At 40.0% G+C, this 21339-nt stretch overlaps 1 long non-coding RNA gene across 1 annotated transcript; it reads left to right on the plus strand.

The window, feature by feature from the left end:
- The first annotated feature begins 487 nt into the window (after positions 1–487).
- Positions 488–15704, plus strand: LOC140706402 (uncharacterized). The gene is made up of 4 exons (XR_012086043.2): positions 488–549; positions 728–4351; positions 4508–4598; positions 5207–15704. It is a non-coding gene; the product is annotated as an uncharacterized LOC140706402 (long non-coding RNA).
- The last annotated feature ends 5635 nt before the right edge of the window (positions 15705–21339 follow it).

The raw sequence follows: 21339 nt of genomic DNA on the forward strand, positions 1-21339 counted from the left end.
TCAAAAAACGGAGGCTTTCGATGGGTAAAGAAAAATGCTAAGTCCCCAGGGAGCCTTGACCTGGGTTCTTGTGCCAGCCAGCCTATCCAAGTAAGCAGTGGATGGCTGCTCTGCACAGCACAGCACACTCAAAGTATTTTTCTGTTCAACAAATTTCTGAGTCATTAATATGAGTATGAATGGTTTATTTGGGGTTGTTAACCCAATCTTTTCTGAGTCATGTGATGTCAGAACTTCTTCCTTGGACTTCCCTCTGCACCAGTCAATTTCTTAGCTTCTCCTAAAATACAAACATCAATTGAGGAAGTCTTAAAGTATGAATGAGAGTTACATGACAATAGAGTATCTTACTCCCCATTTGCTTTGTCTAGTGCAAAGTTGTTGTCTTCAAAATCACCTTTACTTCTAAAAACATTTTTAAATGAACCATTATCTAATTGTCAGCACTGAATCTGATTGATTGATTGATTGATTTGTTTCCATACAGAAAAAAATTCTGCAGACACCTTGAACATTGACCAATGGAAATGAAGTCCTGCTTTTCCTAAAGTACGTGCTATACCATGAGCTGTTCACTTTGATTTGTGTGCAATTAATGAACATAAAAAATACCAGATGTTGTCTCTAGCTTATAGGAAGGTACAAATCTGCACCCAAAAAGGTTACTTGCATATTTTTTCATGTATTCATGTTACTCTCATACTGTGTATTAATCTTTTTCCCCCAGATCAAACCAGATGGTTAACGCAAAGCATGCCATGATGCCAGATTCTATATAAATGACCACAGCTGTCTCTTTGCAGCAAATTTTGCTCCACCAGGTGTCCACATTTGGTCACAGAGACATTTCAAAAGCATGTGTGTATTGGGTGGGGATGGGGGAGAGGGATGAATAAAAATGTTCTCACTGTGACTTAATCTCTATTATTGTACTCCCCTAATTGATGTCATGCCACTAGAGGAATAGAGAGTAGCCAAACTCAAGTATTTTGAACTACCAACCATCAGTATTTGGTGGAGCAAGATATACCTCCTTTCTTGGAAAATAATCTACATTCAGTGAGATTTGTAACCTTCACTGTATGAGAGCAGCTCCTATAGTTGCAGTGTCTTGGCTAGGCATGGTGAAATCCTCCAACTGCATTTTCTTGGAGAATCTCATTTTTTCTAATATTTTCTGCTCACCCATTTGGATCACATAAAAACATTATTAGAGCACAGAGCCACATAACAAACCTTAAAAGCATTCCAATGCTATGTTGGTGCTAGAAATGTAATTTGGGTAGTCTCACATTAAAATGTGTATTGAGGAACATCTCCCTCATCTCTAATTTTGTTCTGAATATTCCATATGCCCTAAAATCAATACAATTTGGCTCAGGACTGTGAAATTTGATACTGGAAGTTTATTTCATAAGGGAAAGAATCTGTTTCAGATTTGCAAAAAAACAAACAAACCAGATGAAGTGTATCTGAGTTACAGCTCAAAAGATTTTACACTGAGGAGCATGTTTTCTTTACATTTATTTTAAACTGAGAACTTTCTCCTATTGCCATTTAAGATTAAATCGGCAGTTCTAGTGTACTACATAGTTCCTTGCTCTTGTTGGTGAAACTCTGTGATATATTCCTATCACCAATTTTCCAGAGCCAGAACATTGTGCAGTTTCTTCATTAGGCTCCAGCCTCTGAATATCCCCAACCACTGAGTATGGTGGCTGAGAAATTCTGGGAGTTGAAATTTGGAAACAAATGTTTTGATGCTCTAGAAATGTTTCTGTGTTTCAAAGCTTTAGGATGTACTGCAGTACCTACTAGGTAGGGGTTGTGAGAGAAAGAAAGAAGCATTGAAAATTGTCCATGTGTAATATTATGATTTGAGATTGTCTCTTCTGCAATGGAATTTGCTTTACTAAAAGAAAAGTGGCAATTAATAGATAAAAAGGGGTAATCAATTGGAATCTGTGAGATGGAGAGCTTTCTGCATTGATGTGTCTGTTTCTTTGTATTTATGCTTTTGTGTGAATCTATCTATTGAATCAACATTTATTTAATTTTAGAATGGGCTGTAACTTTTCAAACATGACTGGGTGGGGGGGGGATAAAGTGAAGTCCCACTGCTTTCTGCTGGGGAGCCCAGGTTTGATTTTATTCCTCTTTTCACTGTGAAAGCCATGGGGCTTTTAATTCTTAATTTTGTGTGGAAAGGCTTCAAAATGTAGTAATCCTTATACAAGGAAATCTATGAAAACTTTCCTTCAGCAACATCTGATACCAGCTGGTAAGTTCTCATCAAGATGGGCTACAAAATGTGCCTGATAGCAAGTCCACATGTTATTTTATATAGGAGATGTTCCCAATAACTGCTGCTTACCTCTAATGGTAAAAGAAGTAATTAATATATGTAAGCTGAACCTGCACAGAGACAAACTGAAACATTTTTATTCCAAGCAGTGGAACAACTGCTGCATTCTGAGACTAGAAGTAGTTCTTGCCAGTAGTCTGGAAGGATTTATTTCCACACAACTCTGCCATATGACACGTTTGGACGATGTTTAAACTTTCCCTCTGTGTATGTTCATTTTGTGTATTTTTATTGTTCTTTTAATTATCCACACATACATATTAATTCCAGAAAGTACAAACAGACGCTGCTGTTGCTCTTCTACCACACTTTATATTATAACATTGCTCATGAATGCTGGTTACAAGTTTCCAGGCAGACGTGTGGTTGATCTAAATTTGTGGGACAACAACGTTCAGATATCTGCTTTCAATTTGTGTGCATGTTTTCTCCTGTTATTTTCTTTTTATAGTGGTATTAATTGTTCCCAGACCTTCCTATGAAACCAAGCAGCAGGATACAGCACATCAGATATTGTTGTTTTGGCTGCAGATAGTTGGAAGCAACAAGCCTATATTAATAATCTTTCCTTGCATACCTGGAGAAATGCTAACTTTCTGGACTGGAGGTGGGAAATAATTTACTTTTTTTAACTACATCTCCCAGAATCCCTTGCCAGGATGGTTTGTGGGAGTCTGCAGGAGTTGTAGTCCAAAATACCAAACCAACACAAAGCATTTTGATCTATGAACTGGAACCCCGAAAGTATTTAGTGTGTCATTGCATTAGGGTACATGTCACATCCAATATGTTCATATGGCAACCACATATGCAATCTGTGCCTTCCAGTAAGATGAATTACACAGGAAATACATATACACCACTGAGCCACACACAGGTGTGACTTTTACTGTGCTCACAATCAGTCCCTTTCAGAATCAGGAACAGCATAAGTATCTCATCATTTCACACCTTTTTGGGGTCTTTTTTAAAAATTAGTTGATGGTTGAGTAAGGGTGGGGGGTTGTGCTGTCTGAGCATGGTTTTTTTTTCTTTCTTATATATGGTTGCTTGTTTTTGGAGTAGATTGATCATCTATTGCCTTGCCTCTCTGCTTTCTTTGAATAGCTTTTAAGGGCTCTATAGGGTTTTTGGACTGCCAGAAATTTTCTTTCATGAAAGGGGAATCCAAAATGAAAGAATCCAAAAGAGTTTTTTCTTTCACATAAAGCAAAAGAACTGGCACACACACGCACACACAAGACACTCACAAAAGAACCCCAAATGAAAGAAATATGAAAAAGCTTTATTTTGCGTATCCCTAATGGATAGTCAAGGTAAACAGCATTCTAATTGCACTTAACTGGAGATACAAGGAAAGTTTGGAGGCATCCCAAGACTGAAGATAGCTGTAGGATGCATCCTGTACCCATCTCAATTGGGGTGAAGTCTCTGTGAGGGACGAGGTGCAATAAATGCTCATTCATATCTCCAATCTGAGACTGAAGGGTAGCAGTGGGATTTTGCCTTGGGTTCTACACTGTGTCCTTGTCTTCTACTTTGGAACCCAAGAACAGTGGTGAAGGTGTACCTCTGTTATCTCTGATCTGAGATCAAAGATAGGAAGGGCATCCTCTTTGCTTTGTGGCACAGTGGTTAAACTTAAGGCTTTGCTCATGACTTGAGCAAGAAATAACACCAAAGAGAGCAGAGCTAGCTGATATCATATGAACTGGGTGGGTCTTACAGTAAGGCTCTACTTTCTAGCCTGCCAATCTTGCCCCCAGAACCAAACCTCTTGGGTTGAATACTTGTTCTGTTTAGGTGTACAACCACACTCTCAGATACTCCAATAACAAGCCTTTATGCGCAGAAACTTGACATAATCTGTCCCTCTGCCTTTTTTCACACTGATTTTGCAGTTGCATTGGCTCCATTTACATCGCCCAGCATCGACCAGTTAGATTGTGTGAGTCAGAAGATTAGAAGCAGCAAGTGGCTTGGGAGGTGAGCTCTGGGAGATGAGAAGACTTGATGGGAATCTCAAAAGGTCTATCAGTTTTCCATTCCCACATGTTCTGACGTTTGGTTCAAATATGTGATTTCCAATTTTTGGTAAATTCTCCATAAACGAGCTGAAAAAAGGTATTCTCCTTTGTTCAGTAGGCACAGCAGTCACAAGCACAGAGATGACTATTTCACAGCTGCCTGCCAGATACATGTTAACAACAAGGCACCCCTCAGAAAAAAAGAGGTAGGAAGCTGAATTCATCATTAAGTTGATTTACATGAGTTGAAATTTAATAGTAAGTTGCAACTAGAGTAGGTCCAACAAATCCCCGCAGATTCAATGGGCCTACATTTCACTAGAATTTCTTTAAATCTCAAATTCTTTTCATTGTGAATCTGAGAGAACTTGACATTTTTTTTATAAATTCTTATCAAAAATGGCTAGAAGTAAATTCGTTGCCATCCCTAGTCTTCTTTAAAACTGAGGAAGGACGCAACAAAAGCTGGGACAAGCTAGGGAAAATGATAGCTGGGTCAAGAACATTCAAAGTGTGCACCTCTCCTGGGCTGATTTCCAGCTCACTTCTGCTTCCATTTTTACTATTCATCTGCTGCTGGTAATAGAGGAACCTCTTGTGCCACTAGTAATGGAGCAACCCATGGTCTCTTCTTCATTGAAGGTTTTTAAACAATTTTTTAAGACAGGAGTTATGTGGCCACCTATCGATGTCCCTTGGGGTCCTTTCCAGATGTTCAATGCTATGACTCTCACCAGTAAAACAGTGGTGTTGAAAACAGAATTAAGAAAATGTTTCTGAGATTTCCCCCCCCCCCCTGTTTCTTTCTTCCCAGGGCACCATCTTCCCAACTGAGATAGCCCACATCATAAGGTACAATATATGAGTGGAGTACCTACTTTTTTACTGTGCAAGAAGAAAAACTAAATCTGCTAAGACTGTGATGCATGTGGTTTTTATTTATTAACTTAAGCGAAACAAAACAGCAGCTAACTGTTTAGTCCAAAGGTGGAGCTGTGTGTTTGCCAGCACTCATTGTGAACACTGTCCAAAATTTGAAAACACTTCCAAAATTCCTCCAGCGATTCCATTTTCTCCTCCACCAAACTAAGGATATAAATATTTGCTCATTTCGATCCTGTGGGCAGGAACAAGGAATTGCATTTTTTTCTCCTTGCCTACGGGATGAACAGTTACTTTCTGCCAGTATCAATGAGAGTCCTTCCAGCTCCAGGAATCTTTTTGAGGCAGCATGGAAATGATATAAATAGATAAACAAACATAAAAATGATTGCAATGCAAATTGCATAAGATACAACATCAATGTAGATTATGCACAGAACTAGGACTGCTCCCTTGTTTCATGATTTCTAAAAAAAATAGATGTATCATAATGCATGCTTGCATGCATTTGATCAGTTGCATGCACATGCTGATAGGTATGCACATACACAGAAACAGGCTGCTGTCTTAGCAGATGGTGGTGGCAGAGAAGGAAGAAGAGGAAGCAGCAGGACCAGGTAGAGAGGCAATGGGGGCAGTGAAAAGGAGGCAGGCAGGTAGCAGAGGGGGTGGGGGTGTTAGGTTCCCCTCCCCCCAGGCATGAACCAGAAAAATGAACTGTGAACCAGTTAATTTTTCTGGGGTTCAGGGTTGATTCATGGTTTGTGAATACCCATGAACCACAAACCAGCCCTATTTGTCATTCCACCATCTCTACTCATAACCTCTTGCTCTTAACAAAAACCGAGGTGGAAAAAAGTTACTTGTCTCTCCTTGCACTAAAAGTTCTTTGCCTGAGATCTCAGCTACTCACATGGAATTAGTGTGGGAAATCTCAAAGGATTTCATGGAAATTCCTTGGTCTTTTTTCTTATTTCAAAGGATTTCATGGAAGTTTATTGGTCTTTTTTCTATTTTCTGGAAGAAATGGCAAGCTGTGCAAGATTGCAATTCCTGTGTAGAACAGCTGCTTGCCTGCACAGGATTCATCTGGAAAGTGCAGAACCAATGCTTGTTGTGCGTTATTGTTACAAGTCATGCACAGAATGGCGTATTTCCTGTGCAGGATCGACCAGAAGGGGCACTGAGCACTGCAGAATTTGCCAGTTTCCTGTCAAAGCAACAGCTGAAAGATTAAAAGAAAAACAAGTACAGAGAGGAAAAGGAATCCAAGCTCTTGTTTTCTTGGGAAGCTGGGAAATCTTACTGATATAGGGGAAGCTCTTGGCAGAGAGTCTTCCCATGATGAGGCTCAGAAAATCAAGAATTTCTTCAACTGCTCATTACATGCCTAGACCCAACTGGCAATTGAAGCTCATTTCAACGAAAGCTACTTGAAAGTGGCTACCTCATCATGTTCAAGAGCCACAGGCTTGTATAAGGAATTCACAACTGGCCAAGTACCATATGAAGCTTTTTTTTTTCTTAAAAAGGTTAAAGGACTAGAGGTCTCGGGAGGAACAGCTGAGGAGTCGCTGTTGCTACTTCCCAGCATTTGTCACCTGAGGCCACTGCCTCTCACTCCCTAATAGTAGTGCCAGCTCTGATCTTCACCCAAATGCCAATTGCTTTCCCTTATCATAGTTTCTATTGAATGTTTTTCAAGATATACCTACCTGTGGTATGTTATGTTAACTTTAGGAAGGGCTGCACAGCCTCAATCACATAGATTATTTCAGCTGTTGTTTGTTTAGAACACTGTCCGTGTGCATTATTTATATAAATTTATATTTTCCCTTGTATATATATTTTTTCTAACGTGGGTGTGTGTCTGCATGTATCAGCCAATTTTTTCTGGCTATGCCTGGTTTAGGGCTGTGGCTCTAATGGGAAAGACAGAAAAATAGCTTGGATACACAAGAACCGTGTATACATTTTCCCCTAATGAAGTGCTGGAATGAAAAGTTTGGGCCAACACCAGAAAGGAATATAGATTATTATTATGTTACAGTTAACAGTTCATGCTGGGGAAAAATATTTTTAAAATAATCATTTTTCAATTAGAGCATCTAAAAAAAATTACTACATTATTTGAGACATTTCCCTCTCTAAATATAGGAAAGTGAACTAAAGCCACTGTAAAGTTAACACACTGCATTACAGTCTATGGAAAACCATTATTGTAGTTTCCACTTTGAATTGTTTCATCTCAAAATGAGGTGACAAAAATGGTGTAGTCTTTAAAATATACTAGATAACAAACGGTATAGCAAGAAACCCGCACCTGCTGAGTCAGGAATAATACTAGATAGCTACTATGTGATAGTGACAGCTTTAGCCTAGGCCGCCAAGGAGAAATGTCTTTTGTTTTTAAAATCTTAGAAAGAACTACAGTAAAGCAAACATAAACAGTGGAACTGGAGCCTGGAAGGTATGTGTATGTGGTGGTGGTGGTGGTGGGAATCATGAATATTAATCCAGGCAATCAACACAGTAGATGTACAACGCAAACTATTTACAAAAGAGGCAAGAAGCCACGAAGGTATCATGAAGACACTTGCAGAGCAAAGACAACAATGGCACAATTCAAAGATGCAAAAGAAAACACAGCAAAGAGGGCCTGTTAAAAATACGATCCTCTTGTAGTGCTTCCTGCAATCCCTCTGCTTCCTGCAATGTGCTATTTTAGAAAAGCTTAGATCACAGCAGATCTCTGAATGTAGATCAGGCTTTATCAAAGCCTCTTGCTTTGTCTGTATGTTGAACAGGCAGACATATTTTAACAAATGCAGAAATAATGAGCGTTTCAGATTTCCAGCATAAGCACAAAAAAGGTACAACCTGCTCTCATCTTTCAAAGCATTAGAGTTCACAACTTATCATGCACCGACACAGCACAGAATTCCCATATATCATTGCCAAGGTTTGTGAAAAGTAAAATTCTTCTTAGCTATCTCTTTCAGCCTCCCTTCATTTTCATTTTTAACATAGGAAAACTTTTTATTTAAAAAAAAAATCTTCAAATGATTTGGAGGACGACAAGAGGATGGATGGAGGATGACAAGAGAGAGAACACAACATTTTCCAACTTGCCTGTGGATAAATTTGCCTATTCCAAACTAAATTGAAGAATGTATACCAGATTTTATTTGGCGAAATAATCCATTATTAATCAACCTTTTTTTTTCTTGGTGCAATTATCAGAGTTTAAATCATAGTGGCTTTTCAGTTTATAGCAGTTAAAGAGATGCTTTTTGGTTACACACAGTGTTATAGCCAAGCAGAAAAAAAGGATGTGTCAACCTGATGTGTCCTCTACTGCCATACCATACCATGTTGTCAACAGTAAATGCATAATATAGGGCTGTATTGAAGAAGAACATATAGTTCAGGAAACCATGGCACTCCTTGAGTGTTGTTAAAACACTCAAGGCAGTATCTCTGGTGATGAGAATGATGGGAATAACCATTCCTCAATCAGCATTTGGCAGGCTGAAGGTTCCCTTAGAAGATACTTCTTCTTGATTTTGACATCACACCAGTGCATTTCCTGATATTGGTAAAGAAATCTCCCATGTGATGAGGAAGGAGGCTCTTTGGGGCTACACATGATGATGGTGGTGACAGAGATGAAACATCCTGAACAGATGTTTCAGCATAGCATCTGTCCTTTGTAAAGCAGTCCAGAGTTAGTAGCCCCCAATGATCATGTGAAATATTTTGCAATACCTGTGGTATAGACATTTGTGAATCAATCCCCAGTGTCTTGATATTGGGGGCAAATTAGTGAAGATGAAATAGTATGATCAGCAGCATGCATATTCTCTACCAAAAGATTGGCTTTCATGCTCTAAGGTTGTGGAGAAAGAAGGATGGTGGAAATTGAATTAATGATCTTCAAAAAGGATGGCTGAGATTAAAAAACTAAAATGTGACTGAAAGAGGAGGCTGATATATCTCCCCAAGGAGGTGGGGAAATGCATTATATGTACCCTTCACTATGAGGATACATGAGCCCTAGAAACACAACCAGAGTAAGTTCTAGTGAACTGAGAGTTTTTTTCCATGAGCAAGTGACCACAGAATTGCAGCCTCATCAGTAAGACAGAGACTTAGAAGCTTCAAATAGTTATATTCAGGATTGTACCTATGTGTGATCACCAATGATCTCATGCTGTGATCATTGCTAAGGTATCCGTAATTATTATGAGGTATTCTTAAAAGCAGCCACAGTGAAATTATACAGGGACATATTCCATACATTGTGGAACAAGGTGAGAAGCCCCTTATTATATTGAAATCGGTGGTACTAAATACATACATCGGATGTTTTAGTGTTGTTTTACAAGCAAGTGAAATTGCTAAAGACTTGCCTTTGAAGCAGCCTAGTTACTAACATCTTCTACAGGATAAGTCTCTTGAAGATTCTGCGACCTGAAGAGGCCCGTTTTATGTTCCAGATCAGGTGTACTCCTAAATATAAGCTGGCAGGGTTCAAATGAGAACAGCCATTCTTATTTATCTGGTAGGACTTCGGAGAACACTCTGAAGTCCTACTGGACAGCAAGGTGGTTCTAGCAAAGGCGATCTGAAAACAGCAGTCCAAAACAGGTTTCAAGCAGGCAGAATCCTTTAAAAAAAATCGAGTCAGACAAAGGCAAACCAGAGACAGAATTAGGTACAATTTAGGTACAAGGGGGAGTAGAGTCAAAAGAGCAACAGGAAAATGTCTGCTCTGCCAGGGCACTCTCCTGCCATGGTGGGGACGCTTTGCCCTCCTGTTTGGAAAGCAGCGTTGCACAGGTGATGCTGCCTTTTGAGTTTTCAAAAAGGCTCCATTTCCCTAGGTCAGCCTCTTTTGCAGGTTGAGCAGTGATCCCTCCCACTCACCCTTAGTTTAAGAGTGAGACTAGCTGGCTGCCTCTGGAGCCGGATGGGAATTTTTGACCCACATCCTAATTGGCCTAAGGTTGCAGGTGTGTTTTCACCCATCCCATTCTTAACTACAGGGTGTGGCATTATAAATATGCCTGTAAATAGAGTTCAGTTAATGTCATTTCCGGTCACAGCCTCGGCTAGTGCGAGGAAAAAAGTAGAGGTGAGGACAAAAATTAGGACATCTTGCTGGCAGATCAAGCCTATCGACTACCAGGTGAGAGGTGTCTTATATGGAAGGACCTCCCTGCCAGCTGCCCATTTAGGGTCTTGAGGCTCGATGGGAAGAGCTGGTTGGGAGGTACCATTTCATAGAGCAACTGAAGGTGTGCTGTCCAGAGGATAGCATGATTCAGTAATAGGAGCTCGCCCTGCTAGATCTAGGATTATCTGGACATAAAAGGAACTTGCACTATGGTAGGCCCCCTTGTATTTTGGGGGATACAATTTAAATAGTTAATAAAGTTGTGGCCCAAGTTTTAATCCAACAATCTGTGTCTCACCTCATTATTTCCAGGCTGGGAGGGCAAAGGAAGGGCTGACAAGTTTGAGTGATTTTCAGTGACATTCCCGGCTCTGGATTTAGGCTTGTAAATCTAAGGTCCCTGGGCCTCAGTATTCAGTGGTAGGTACTTGGACAAACATTTTCCCTAGAAAAAAGACTTACCTGATGAGAAGATTCCACCTTCCAAAGTAGTCTTTACTCTTGAATCCTCTTTTGTAGACAGGCAGTCTGTTGAGTAGGCAATAGTGTCACCTGTCAGAATAGAAGAGGTCCCTGACTGTGGACAAAACCTTCCCCATCTTGGTTTGTAGCATCCCATATGGCCAGCTGTTTGGCATTTCCTGCTCGTTGCCAAAGGATTCTTTTAACAGGGGAATGATGGCTTACTTGGTGGCCATGTCGGAGGAAACATCCCTTGGTGTTGCTCACAAACTGTGAATGTACCTCCTTTGGAATTATGACAGTCAGCCCTCACTTTCACTGTTTTTAGAAAAGAAGTCAAAACTACTCTTCTTAGTTGGACTTTTTGATAAGTTTTAGTGGGTTTACTGTAGTTTTGTGCTTTTATGTAGGTTGGTTTTGATGTTTCTAGAAAGGTTACTTTTTGGGGCTGCTATTTGTAAAGTACCACAGCCAACATGACCATGCAACGGAATATTCTGGGAATTAAAGTCATAAGAACGTAACATTTCCCATCTCTGTCCTTTTTCATGATTCTGTTCCTCTGGATATCACTTCGGTTGTTTTTAAGAAAGCCGATTTATAAATAAGTAACAGCCATTAGCCTTTTATTTGCATTCCTGTTCGAAAAGAGAGACATAGTCACCCAGTCCCCATGATTCTTCTTAAATTTAGGAATGGCACATCTCCTGGTTTGTGTTTCTAATTACAGTACACAGTTACAAACTTACATTTTATTAGTGCCCATGCTTCTTCCAATTGAGCATGACAATTACATAAGACAATCAAGAGCTTCCCTTCTTACCACTTGAAGTTTAACTTGGGAGCTACCTCCCACGATGCTGGCCTTGTTGTAATTCATTGCTATGCTCGACTCTTTTCCAGCAACAAAGGCAACAGCTGTGACCCAAGGCAGTCAAGTTTGGCAGTTGTAGGACCCAGATGACAACCTCTGGCAGGGTTCTGTTTGACAGCAGCAGCAGCATCTGGAACTCTCTGTAGCAGTTTTTCCCTTGGCCAGGAGCCCTCCAAACAGCTGTAGAACTGTCTCTGCTGCTATCCAGAGTCTTGGATGTGGTGAGAATGAGAGGCTTGCCTGTCCACCTCTTTTTCCTACTAGTGGTCTAACCAGTAGTCACTGACCTCAGTCACATTACATTTTGTCAACATAATCTTTCCAGTTGATTGTCTGTCTTCCCAGAATAATTTCTTCTTTTACCTTGCTGTTAGATGGGGCCACTGGTGAATCCACTCCTGCTTGATTACTGGGAAGACTTCAGTTGCCTCTGGTAGATAATTAAATACCTACTTATCATGTAGCCTGTGCCTTTAAAAAAAAAACCTTCAAAAAGGCTCAGGTACGTGTATATCAAATTTAAAATCCCAGAACATCCTAATATCTGACTGTTCTGACACAGAAGCAACCTGGACTATATAGAATTCTTGCAATCCCAAACAGAGAGATTGAAAGATGGAGATTATATTTTGTCTCTAATAGCATTACTTATTAAATACATGTGCCCATGATCAAGTTCTCATAGATGAAAAGGGGTACAATCGCGAAGGAGATCTAAGCTCTTGTACTAAATTCATGTCTGTTTGTTGCAACTAGTCGCAGCAAAATTTATGTGCATATTTAATATATATAGAAGAATCCACACTATATGGCCTGGAATTGTTTCCCCTGCACTTAGAAGAGATAAAGGCACAGGGTCATGATGACACAGTATTTCCAAGATGCTGATGTGGGGACAAGGATTGAGGATTTATATGCCATTCCTAACTCTGGCCTTTTTCATTCATGATTAGAGATCAACTGCTGGTTTGGCAGTTTGTGCTGGTCTGTTTATTGGCCGAACAGATGTTTGGTGCTTCAAAGCCCCAGTTCCTCTGGTGGGTGTCGACTTGAAGACAGCATCCTGGCTTCCCTGGCCCACCTCCGCTGGGCAGCTCCTCTATGGGGCTTTGAAGCACAGAACACCTGTCCAGCCAATAAATGAACCAGCATAATCTACTGGCAGTTTGCATCTATCTCTGTTCATGATTATTGTGCCCACCTATCTTGGAAGCCAATGCAAAGTTTACTGGTCACTTTGGGGTTGAGTAGGAATTTCTGGCCTGGTTCACCTGAATGGTATATTAACATCTGTGAACTTCTTTGCCTGTCTTACACTGATTTTTACAAGGCCTTCTGGAAAGAATTGGACATGGGTCACTTTAAACAGCAGTCACATGAGTTAACAAAACTGTGTACGGACAAGGTAGGGTTGACAACACCCACATGGTCACCAGGTGATGTGGGGCTCAACAGAATGGCATCTCTCATCATGGAATTCAGGGGCTGTATTGAGGGACAATCTCCGAGGCAAACCAGATCATGATCTCTTTTAAATGATGGGATCTGACAGGGAAATAAACCCAGTCTGTTCTCCCTGAATAAATAAAGACTGGCTGTGCTCAGGCAGTGCCTACTGCAAGACTTTGAGGCTGGAGCTTTATCCTTGAATTGCAAAGAAAGCAGCTGAAGAAGAATCTACAATAGCTTCTGTACTATGTTGGAAATTGTTGAAATTGTTCCCCTGCACAACTTTGCAAATCACTGGGAGTCCTTGTGACTCCCATGGTACAGCAGGGAACTTTTCTAATGACTCAAAAAAGCAGTGCAGAAAATGCATAGAGATGAGGGACAGAGGGAAGCTATTTTCCCTCTCATGCAATACCAGAACCAGAGAACATTCACTCAAATGGAGTGTTGGGAGAGTGAGAACAGACAAAAGAAAATACTTCTTTATGACAGAGTTGCGGTATTACCAGGATGCACCAGGTGGCACTAACCAAAAGAACTTCCCTGAGAGATGAAGACACCAAGTAATAAAGCAGTGTTGATAGCAGAATAATTGTATTATTTACAGTATATATACATACATATACAGCTTGGTCCTTGTTTCCAGTCCCAAAGTCATACACAGCTGTTTCCACAGAGTTCAATGCATATATCAGAGTCAAAGTCCTTATAAATTAGTTCAGCAGTCAAATACCATATGTTCAGTCCAGTAGTCAGAGTTCTTCTCCCCATATTCAGCACGAAGACACAGTTTCTTCCAGGATACTCCAGCACAGCAACACAACGACAGCAACCCATACCACCACAGAGTGTGTGTACTAGGTCTGCTAGCTTTATCCCAGGGTTAGCCAATCCTGGGATTGCTCTCTCAGCTGTTACAATTTAATCAGCTGGACAAATTCTAGCTTTGCTTGTTTCTTTAGTAATGATCCTTACAAATACTTATTGCATAGTACAAAACTGTGATGGTATTTGGCCTAGATCCCGTTAAAAGAGTATTGGACAGATTCCTGGAAGAAAAGTCCATTGCAGTTTACAAGCCATGATGGGGATGTATAATCTCCAGGCTTAAAAGGAAGGTACCTCAAAATGCCAGATGCAGGGGAGTGGTATCAGGAGACAGGTGTCTTGTGTACTCCCAGAGGCATCTGGTGGGGCCACTGTGAGATACAGGAAGCTGAACTAGATGGGCCCTTGACCTTATTCAACAGGGCTCTTAAATTCCTAACAAAAATCTCAACATTGATGGTAGCTGTCTGTGAGCAGTGATGCAAGTCTGCTTGAGGCTGCTGTCTTGAGCAGCTTTATACTCTAGTTGGAATTTTTACACACTGCTCTTAAGATCAAAAGAGCTGAGTCTTGTTAATTCTTGGATATGGTGACGGGGGGAGGTTGTAAGCAAATGCCATGGATTTCTAGCCAGGGCTGGGAAAGAATTTGGCCTGAGGTTCTGGAAAGCCCTTGTCAATGAGAGTCAACAATACTGAGCTAGTTTGGTCTGGTCTTTCTCAGGATAGGGCAGTGTGCCGATCACCCTACTTTGGCTCATGCATGCTATTTACATACACCAGTGAGAGCTCTTGGGAGGTGGAGCCAGAGAAACTAGAAGGGAGGGGTGAATCAGTTTTGTCAGTTAGTTTGAGTCAGAGATGAGAGTCTGAAGTGAAACTTTTGTCTGTGGAGTTAGAGAGTGTGGCAGAGTTAGGAGTTAAGGAAGGCAGTTAAGGGTGTGGAACTTATAGAGTGTTAAGAGAGTTAAGAGTGAAGCAAGTTATTATTAACTACTTTGAAGAACCTGTTTATGTGATCTGTAACTAATAAACCTGTTTTGTTTAACTCAGCATGGACCTCAATCTTTCCAATTAAGCATTGTTGATGGATCAACTGGTGGCAACATAAAGGAGGGAACATGTCGTAGGCCTCAGGCTAGTGAAATAATCTGGGGACATGTAGGGGACACATGTCACAGGCAGTTTCCTGTGCTTCCAGGAAATTATGCCAACAAATTTGGTTCAAAATACAGAGATTGTTGTGAGTTGGCCATTGTGCCAGTAATCTAGCACTCCATTCACATTACTATCAAGATGCTTTTTAAAGCAAGCATTGAAGACTTGGCTCTTCCATCAGGCCTTCCCAGAGCATTAAGATCTCGGCCTCCCTTTTACCATCCTTTCTGTCATCCTCTCCATCACCCTTTTTACTACCTTTATTGCCGTCTATTTTAATTTACCCTGTTTGGCTTGTATTAATTTTTATTTATTTTTATCATGTTTTAATATTGTTTTTTATACTATTGGTAGCCACCCAGAGTGGCCTGGTTGCCAGATGATGCAGGGTACAAATTCAATCCATCCATCCATCCATCCATCCATCCATCCATCCATCCATCCATCCATCCATCCATCAATTATTTAACAAACAAACAAACTCATGCTGCATTTGGGTGTGCCTCTGCAAAACAAAGCAGTAGATATTGGTGCATGGAACTTGGTTATTTAACTTCTTAGATCATTGAACATTAAGTCTTAACACATCCTATCTGTATTATGGGTTTTAGTCCCAATTCTTGACCTTTTCTGTGGAGGCTTTTTGGTTCAGGTTTCTCATTTCAACCTCTCCATGGACCTTGATGTCTTAGTTTAGTTTTGGTACCCAGTTGCTGAGAAGTGCTGCTAATCTTTGAATCACCTAGTGTTCCCAATCACATCTCTGAGATCTTTGACACTATCAGCATATGGATCTACTTGTTTTAAGAGGTGGAGTAGGAGCTAAAACTCAAGTTCTCGTCACCTTTCTCTTCCAAACACAGGAGGCAGTAGGAGGTTAACATTTTAAACAAGCAAATAGCTTCTATGGACTTTCTTACCATGGGTTGCACATCTGGGTTCTTGTTAAAAAAGTTAATTTCTTACTGCCTCCTCTGTTTAGAAGAGAAAGGGGAGAACTTGAGTGCTATTTTCTATGGACGTTCTTACCATATATTGTGTGTGTGTGTGTATGTGTTTGTGTATACGCCTGCGCATGTGCATGGGCACGAGCTAAGAATATGTGTTAAGAACTCACAATGTTCAACTAATCATTGCATTTTTTTTCTCCTGCTTCTATAAAATATATTTGGGCCATCTAGCTATTTGCTATTTGGGTCACAAAGAGTCGGACACGACTTAACGACTAAACAACAAGCTATTTGCCAGGGGAGAACAAAGAATTTATAAAACTCAATTCTGTGTTTGTTCAAATTCCATCTTTCTCTTTTAGTTTTTACATTAAAAAAACAATCAGGGAGATTCCAAGATTTCTAATTTCCATACATGCAAATGTCTTTTTCTGAAGCCAAACTCAGCTTTGAATTATCAGTTAGATCAACACTGTAATAGTTGTAAAAATGAATGAGGACAAAGTCAGAACACATATTTACTTAAAAGAAATAATTATTTGATTGTTTGTTCTCCAAAACCGGATAAATTTCCCCAGCTACCCACCCCACCCAAGTTAAACTTGAACTATATTGATTGGAACCTGCATTGCTATTAGCTGTCAAGCTGCATTTAATTGAAACAACCTCTTAGCCTTTGGCTAAACTACTGAGGTGTTATGGAACATTGCAAGAACCTTCTAATTGTCTGACAGTTTTTTTAAAAAAACTATCCATGTGCAAAATGAAGAGTATAAGTGTTCAATAATGGTTCACCAGATGTTTCTGGAATACAGGCTTCATGATCCCTCACCATTTGTTGTCCTGGTTAGTGGCTACCAGGAGATGCAGACCAATAACACTTGAAAGATCAGTGTTGCAAAATCCTGCTCCAGAGAGAGAACCCAATCAGATGTTATCCAGTGTAGTATCATCAATGCAGATAGATCTAGGGAAGATCTAGGCTTTTCTCTATGTGAGTGATGACACCTGAAAAAGAGAGGTTTTTGCTCATGAGAAGATTTTTCATACAAGCAGCACTCTCTCCTCTTCAGATTAATCACTTGTGTGGACAAAATGACAATGAAGGACACTGGGCTCAACTCTTCCCTCTAACTGTATCCATGAGGCTTGATTAGATAGTTCTGGATAGGGCTGGAGAGACAGGAAGAAGCCATCTGAATAGTATGAACAAGTGTGTTCTGTACTTAAGAGAGACTGGATAATGGACATGGACCATACTAGCAAACAAAATAAATCTTGACTATAAATATTTGTGGGTCTCTCCACAAACATAAAGGAAAGAGAAGGAACATGTGGTATTAATTATTATGATTTTTTACTGACAGTGATCACCCTGGGAATGGGGGGTGGGGTGGGGAAAGGATAGCAGACAGGAGTAATAAAAATGGAGCAAAAAAAACCCCTGAATATTGTTAAGAAATAATAGATAAGGAGAATTAAATGAATACGTTTTAATATAAAACAGAAGAAGGACAGAATTGGAGAGGTTTTTTAAATATAATACTTAATAAATTAGAAGATCTGACAGGTTGCATTAAAATCACACAGCATTTACTGAGTAGTGTATTATTGCTGTATATATGATACATAATGCACTGCCATTCTAATAATTTCTGTTTGAATAGGATTTAGATTTTCATTTAAACTTTAGCTGAGCCTGAAGTATAACAAAGCTTCTTGCATCAAGAATCAAGGTAAAGAATTCTTAAAACACAGCTGACTTTCCCAGAGTCAGTCAAGAAATAAATGATTTGAGCCTCCCTGTGTGGAAGCAAAGTAAAGCAAACTGAATTGTTTCGCATACCTATTTTTGTATGAAGTTTACTCCCCAAAAGAAGAGTGAGAGAAAGAAAAGCATCACAGGGGGTACTGGTGTCCTACAAAGACCACAGGGGATTTGATGAAAAGAAAAGAAAGCTTTTCAAAGTAGGAATCTGCTTATGTAAACAGGGAAAGCCAAAGAAAATCCAAGGTCAGATATCTAGTAGATCTTCGAGTATGTCTTTGTTGAATACAATCCTGGAGACACTGTACATCCCCTGGCTGGCTACAAGCCATTTCTGTGTAACCCTTTGCAATCCTAAAATGAGCTTTGGAACAATTTATGTGCATGAAATATGTTTCATATCAATTGGCCATTCACATGTCATCCATATTTATAGACAGGAACCATAAACAGTTGGGGTTTGCAAGACCAGCCATGAATGGTCTAAAAAACTGGTCCACTGCAACATGGAAAGTATAAATGCAACCATGGGAAGCAATGAGGGAAAATTCCCCAATGGACTTCAATCCCTAATCCAGAAGTAGCCCTAAATCATATAAGTTTCTTCTGCAGGTCAAGATGCAAAACTCATGATGGGTTTTGTTTCCCTTTTAGGACTATGTTTTGAAGTTCATCCATCTGTTTTCTTTTTCTTGGACAGCTTATTGCAGTTTAGCTCATTCGTCTTTAGGGGAGGAATGAAGTTTAGCACTCACTTGAGTGACCATTCCTTATCTTCCTCCAGTAACTATAATGAGCCTTATTTGGATTACAGCCCAGGACTGATCAAACCAGAAGTTTCAGTTCCAGAATATTTCCACAAGTGATTGCCTTTTCTGCTGAAAATGTTAACACTTGTAAATGTCATTAATGTGGTAAATTAAGTGGAAGAGAGCAATCTTAAAATGTAATGTACATTAGAGCTCATTGAGACTGGAAACTTTTAAAATGATTTAAGCATCAGTTGTGAATGTCCCTCAAGCATGCTGTGCTATACAAAGCTGCTTAGAGAGTCTGAACCCCCATGCGCTTGAATTCCACTACAAATGATCACAACCAAATAAGGCTCTGTGCTTTTCTCAAGCATGATGTTCTGAGGGCATGCATGTTCTCACAGTGGTGAATTCCCCAAGTAGAACAGAAAGGTAGCTGCATGGTCCATGGGCAAAACCATGAAAATGTAAGCTTTCAAGTCCTGCAGAATTTTGTCAGCCTGGGTATAGCACAGCTTTGAAAAGAGTAGGTTAGGAAAATGATCTTGACTTCAACATCTGGACAGGATTATTTTTAGAGTTTTCTGTTTCTCTATACTCACCTTAAGGCCTGTAAAGTCCAGTCTTATGAAGAGTCCTGAAGAACATTTCATGATATTTCAATTATCCAATAGCACCCCAACCCTGATTTTGTGTTTTATCGAAACAAGCGGGCACTATATATCCGGGGTTCTAACACCAGGATCCTTGAAAGAGGGGAAGAGGTGAGCACCTCCAGTAGTAACATTGGTTGTAGAAATCTCAACCACCAAATGTTGTGGCTACATGCAACCAGAGAGAATATCTTTCTTTCGGTGGTGCTCATCCTGCTCTCCCCTTCTAACTGAAGTCTAATAATCACTTGTAAAGGTAAAAGGTAAAGGTTCCCCTTGACAATTTTTGTCTAGTCGTGTTCGACTCTAGGGGGCGGTGCTCATCCCCGTTTCCAAGCCATAGAGCCAGCGTTTTGTCTGAAGACAATCTTCCGTGGTCACATGGCCAGTGCGACTAGACACGGAACGCTGTCACCTTCCCACCGAGGTGGTCCCTATTTATCTACTTGCATTTGCATGCTTTCGAACCGCTAGGTTGGTGGGAGCTGGGACAAGCGACGGGTGCTCACTCCGTCGCGTGGATTCGATCTTACGACTGCTGGTCTTCTGACCCTGCAGCACAGGCTTCTGCGGTTTAGCCCGCAGCACCACCACTTGTATTGCCAGTTAAATAATCACTTGTATTGCCAGTTAAATAAAAATCATGACAGCCAATGATAGGATTTGGACTGAGAAGACACTCTTCCCTTCCTCTATGTGCCTGGATTGTGAAAAAGAAGTGCTTGTCCTCAACATCACATTCAAATTACTATTCATGCATACACAGACTGCATAAATAGAAATCCACAAAATACAACATTGACAACAACATATTAAATAATCAGGTAGATTATATCTTAGCACTGAAACATAGTACAGTTGTATTAAAGCAGTATAAAGTGCATGAAAACTTATTCTAGCACTGACATAAATTCAAGTTAGAAAAATGCATTAGAAAAAACATAAAAATTAAACAGTTAGCTGATGCAACCATATACCTGTATACTGTTGTTACAAAAGGGATTCATAAAGATATTAATAAGATCCCACCCTCATATAATTCATAGATAAATTCTTGCTCTAAATTGACAGATGAATAGGAGATGTGATGAACAACAAACTAGGAGATGTGATGAACAACAAACCCCAAAAAAAGAAAAGTGAATGGGGAAAAAAGCACACAACAGAAGAAATATTAGAACTAATAGAAGAGAAACAAAATGGAAAACTAAGGCCTCAGTCATACAAGGCAAATGTTTCCTACTTCTAATGATACTTTCCATACCTCTGTTGTACTGAATCATGGTCACGTGGTATATATACCGGGATGAACGTTCCAATGTGTTTTAATTTTACCAATTCATTTTCTCTTATTTGAATTGTTATTTTCTGTCTTGTTTTCTGGGGCACTGCAGCCCCTTATTTTATTTTATTTTTATTTATTTTTTAATTCCAATACGTCAACTACCTCTGGGTAGTTTGGGCGGCATATAAATTGAATAAATAAATAAATAAATATGTTGAGAAGGGGTTCCTGTTCAGGAAATTTTCCTCTGTTGCACCAGTGCCTCTGGAAGTACTGCATTGCACTCAATGGATCTAGCACACCCATCCAGGGCTGTGTTGCTTTCCAGGCAGTAAAGGTAAAGGTAAAGGTTCCCCTTGGCAATTTGTCCAGTTGTCTCTGACTCTAGGGGGCGGTACTCATCTCCATTTCCAACCCATAGAGCTAGTATTTTGTCCGAAGACAATCTTCCGTGGTCACGTGGCCAGTGCAACTGGACACGGAACGTTGTTACCTTCCCACCGAGGTGGTACCTATTTATCTACTTGCATTTGCATGCTTTCGAATTGCTAGGTTGGCAGGAGCTGGGACAAGCGACGGGCACTCACTCCGTCATGTGGATTTGATATTACGAAATAAGTTTACCTATGCATTGACATACAGGCCATGAAAAAAAATAAAATATATGTAGCAGGGCAGTCATACAGCTGTAACGGTGGCCACTTTCCC

The sequence above is a fragment of the Pogona vitticeps genome, chromosome 4 (genome assembly GCF_051106095.1).
Source record: "Pogona vitticeps strain Pit_001003342236 chromosome 4, PviZW2.1, whole genome shotgun sequence".
Lineage (NCBI taxonomy): Eukaryota > Metazoa > Chordata > Lepidosauria > Squamata > Agamidae > Pogona > Pogona vitticeps.